Source organism: Lissotriton helveticus, chromosome 8 (genome assembly GCF_964261635.1).
Source record: "Lissotriton helveticus chromosome 8, aLisHel1.1, whole genome shotgun sequence".
In the NCBI taxonomy this organism is placed as follows: Eukaryota; Metazoa; Chordata; class Amphibia; order Caudata; family Salamandridae; genus Lissotriton; species Lissotriton helveticus.
Genome location: NC_136069.1, coordinates 1,633,371,014 through 1,633,375,691, shown reverse-complemented (window position 1 = coordinate 1,633,375,691; position 4,678 = coordinate 1,633,371,014). Strand labels below are relative to the sequence as shown.

Genomic DNA, 4,678 nt, shown 5'->3' with positions numbered 1-4,678 from the left:
GCCTCTAATGAATAACTCAGACCCCCTGATCTTTCTTTGTAAAAGTTTGGAACAACAAGGGGATTCGCCTTTGTTAATCTCAAATTTCGTAAGGGTGTATGAACCTTAATTCCTTCTGCAACAAATGTGGCCAGTTCCATTCATGCTTAAAAACACAATGCAACACATCTTAAATTGGATTCGACCGCTGGATTAGACAGCGCCATAAGATCCCTCCTCCCCGCCCCGATGAATAGCGCGCTTTACAAATCCTTGATTGATTGATGTGTTCCTTTGTAGAAAGCCAATGTAATTTACTCAATAAGGATGTAAGATGAGTGTGTCGAGGTAGAAGAAAGATCAGCCTGTCTGCCTAGTTTTTGATGACTTGAAGTTTGCGCCGCGCCACATCAGGAAGTCCCTCATAAACCATATAGGAATAGTCGAGTACCGATGTGATCGCTGAGGTCACTTTTAGTTTCCTCGTCTCTGCAGATATCAAGAGTGCAGCATTTTGAAAAGAAAAGTATATTTCGCAATTAAGGGCCCAACCTGGGGATAAAGTGTAAGATTCTCATCAATTCCCACCCCAACATGTTGTCTCGTCTATGCTGGACCAGGTTCACTTGGGCAATAGAGGTTGTTCCAGATGCTGGTTCTGGATCAGTATTGTCTGCATTTAACTTCAATTGATTTGTTTTCATCCGGCCGGTGATGTACCTCATGATGCTTTGAAAATTGTCATGGCTGATGGGGTATTTTCCACATGAAGTAGCAATTGGGAGTCATCTGCATAGTTATATACACTGCAGTCCCTTAATGTACAGGTTAAATAAATGCGTCAACATTGATGAGCCTTGAGGAACTCCAAATTCTGGTCCAATCACTTCAACTAAAAAATATCCTAACCTTGATGGTGTGGATCTTGTATCCTTTTATGTGATTGGTGGTTGTCACCGGGGGCCATATTGGAGGGATAGGGAGACTAGTATGATAACGTTTGCTTGGAGTTTCTGTGGGAGCAGAATCCTCATTAGTAATTACTGTGGCGAGGAAGACGGACGAGGAGGTAATGAATTGCCATGCACACTTGCCTCAGTTACCCGGTCCATCAGAATCTTATGATCAACCATGTCAAAGGCTGAGGACAGGTCTAACAGAACAGTTGAACCCACATCAACACTCATGAGGTCACTCATACAACACTTCCCATTCCAACACTTTTTCATTAGGTTGGGTCTAAATGGTAAGCTAGCCACATTTTCAGTGTGGTGCTCTGTGCGACTCAGATAAGAAATCAACTGCTTCGATTAAACCTCATAACTTTTAGGTCTGGCTAGAGACAACTTTAGACATCAATCATATAATCATGAAAAGAAGCAGAAGAGGAGAGCTTTGGGTCTGGCCCTGTGTCTACCTGCCTCTTAAAACCAGCTTCATTGGACATAAGTTGTGGTCATCTGACCAAAGACTGCAGCTATTACAGGCAGATGGTGAAATGTACATGCATTGCAAAGGAGAGGCATCCTTAGTAAATGTTTACCAATCACCCCAGCATAAACTCCCTTTGCTGCTGACAGGTTAGATCATGTGCTATCTGGTTGACAACAGCAGTATGTCTGGTTCACCAGCATCAATTCTTGTTGGGTGTCAGCAGCCACAGGTCCGGTGCAATGCAACAAACATGTTGCTGTTTGATGGTGGAGCAGAGGGTCTGAGAGAAGGAGACCTGATGGAGCTAATCCTAGAGCCTAGGGCACTATATCACTATGCCCCTAAAAGGGACGGACCTCTATTGTCTAGTGACGGAATTCCCTTCCCATAAAATGGTGCCACATCCAAACATAAGAATGCAACAGTCAATGTACAGGCATGCAGCTTTGTCTTCATTACACCTTCATTATGATTAAAGCTCTTCTTGGTTCACCACACATGTGACAGCGCATTGTCCACCACCACATCCTATGAAGAGCTGCGCTGCATTGTCAGAGTTCCCACAAGTTCAGATTGAAGAAGACACTTACCAAGCCCATGTAGGAGAAGCAGTGTTTGGCTAGCTTGACAGGAAGACAGCCAGAAGACCAAGCCTCCCCTCACATCACATCAATTCACTGTTAGATCTTCAAGTCCCTCAAATGTAAGCAGCGTGGCCAGACACTGAGGTGCGTGTTAACAGCCATCCTCAGCTCCATTATCAACAAGTATTAGAGACCTTTATTCTACTCAGCCAGGACCACCACCTACCAAACGTGAAGCCACCCTATCCCTAGTGGTAAACGCCATCCCCCACAGGCACGGTCACTGTTTGGAACAACCTCTATTTTCCTCATGACCATACTCCTAGACTGTGTTCATCAGATGCTCCCTGCCACTTCGAGGATGGTACTGCACCCCTTGTCTCGCAGCCATCTCTGCAAAGCTAACTGGGCAGCTTTACCTCCCACACCCCCCCCAACAAGAGTAAGTGATAGTGGCCAATGATGTGCTGCCCATGGTCTTCATTGAGAGGTGAGAAAAGCACCACATGACCCCAATCCCCTTTAGAGGTAAGTAAAGCATCACAAGACCACACCTCCCCACCAGAGGTGAGAGAAGCACCACATGGACCCACCTCTCCATCAGAGGTGAGAGAAGTGCCACAGGACCCCCTCCCCGCCAGAGGTGAGAAAAGAACTACATGACCCCCACCTCCCCAGGTAAGAGAAGCACCACATTACCACACCTCCCCACCAGAGGTGAGAGAAGCACAACATGGACCCACCTCTCCATCAGAGGTGAGAGAAGTGCCACATGACCCACTCCCCACCAGAGGTGAGAAAAGAACTACATGACTCCCACCTCCCCCAGGTAAGAGAAGCGCCCAGTGACTCTACCTCCCCACCAGAGGTAAAAAAAGGAAGCACCTTTGACTCCAACTCCCCACCAGAGGTGAGAGAAACACCACATGACCCCCCTCCCCTTTAGAGTTGAGAGAAGCACCACAAGAGCCCACATTCCCACCAGAGGTGAGAGAAGCAGCACTTTACCCCCTCCCCACCAGAGGTGCGAAAATCACCATTGACCCCACTTCCCCACCATAGGTGAGAGAAGCACCACATGACCCCCCTCCCCACCAGAGGTGAGAAAAGCACCACATGACCCCACATCCCTACCAGAGAGGAGATAAACAACACATGACCCCCCCTCCCCACCATAGGTGAGAGATGCACCACATGACCCTCAACCCCCCACAAGAGGTGAGACCAGCACCACATGACCTCACCTCCCCACCAGAGGTGAGATAAGCACCACATGACCTGACCTCCCCACTAGAGTTGAAAGAAGTGCAACATGACTCCACTGCCCCACCAGAGGTAAGAAGGACGCATCTTTGACCCCACCTCCCCACCAGAGGTTAGAAGGAAGCATCTTTGACCCCACCTCCCCACCAGAGGTGAGAGAAGCACCACATGACCCCACCTCCCTACCAGAGGGGAGAGAAGCATCACATGACCCCCACCTCCCCACCAGAGGACAGAGAAGTACTACATGACCAGAGGTTCCGTAAATTCTGAACCCATGTTTCAAATGTCATGGTTCCGTTACGATCTGGGTAACGAGGAACCGTAACCGATAAGTCCGGCAAGTACGAGTGATTTCGCTACGTTACGCACAAGGATTCACAGTATATTTGAAGATTTCGTTCTGAACTTTGGTTTCCATTTGGTGCATGGCAGCCATTTTGTGGTTGCCCTCACATAGGCCGATGACTACGGCCGAACGAGTCTTTAGTACATGTATACTTTAGCTGACTCCTGAATGACCTGAGTGAACTGACCCTGTTGCCTGAAGCCGACCTTGTTACGCCAGTTCCTTTCCCAGTAGCTGATCAAGATTGAGGACCAAAGCACAGGACATTGTAAAAGTTTTACGATGTACATATATGTCTTATCTTTCTCCCACCTGTTTCTGTTTCTTCCTTTATGGCTTATTTATGATATGGGTTGTGGTCCTTTTTATAATGGGTTCGTTCGACCTGTCTAAAGAAGAATGTTGGGTTTGTCCGATGATTGATCATGGGCCGGGTAATTGAAAAGTGGGTTTTACCGTCATGCGATACCTCTGGTGTGGATACATGTGATTGGACAGTTCGTAAATGTTAGGTATTTGTCTGGAATGTGATTTTTGGCATAAAAAGGGATGACTTGCTTTGTAAAATTGAGCAGTCTCCTGAGAACTCATACCGTGATGATTTCTAGGACTTCTGTTACTGGCTGCAGTCAATAAATTCGATCTTTGACGTCACCACGAAGAGTCCCGTGTCTCTGTACTCTAGGACAGGTGAACCCGAAGACTTTGGGCGTGCCCCTGGCGCCGCTGGGTCTTAAATACCCCTGTTCTTCAGTTGGCGCCCAACGTGGGGCTCGAACCCATGACCCTGAGATTAAGAGTCTCATGCTCTACCGACTGAGCTAGCCGGGCAACCACAAAAGGTTTGAAGAGACATTTATACATCATAGTGGTCAGAATATGAGTACGGAAGGTGGGCAGAGATAGTTCGTAGATAAGTTTGTCTTTAACTTACTTCCTGAACTGTGTAATAAGTTGAAAGATTCTGAAAGTTCTTGAGCTGTTTCCTCGTCGGCCCAGATATTGGCGACTGCACAGTACTATGAGAATAGGGATAAGGACGAGAAAGAAAAAGCAGAGAAAAAGACAA

At 47.2% G+C, this 4,678-nt stretch overlaps 1 non-coding gene across 1 annotated transcript; it reads right to left on the bottom strand.

Moving 5' to 3' along the window:
* Positions 1-4,367: 4,367 nt before the first annotated feature.
* TRNAK-CUU (transfer RNA lysine (anticodon CUU)) lies at positions 4,368-4,440 on the bottom strand. The gene has a single exon. It is a non-coding gene; the product is annotated as a tRNA-Lys (tRNA).
* Between the last annotated feature and the right edge of the window lie 238 nt (positions 4,441-4,678).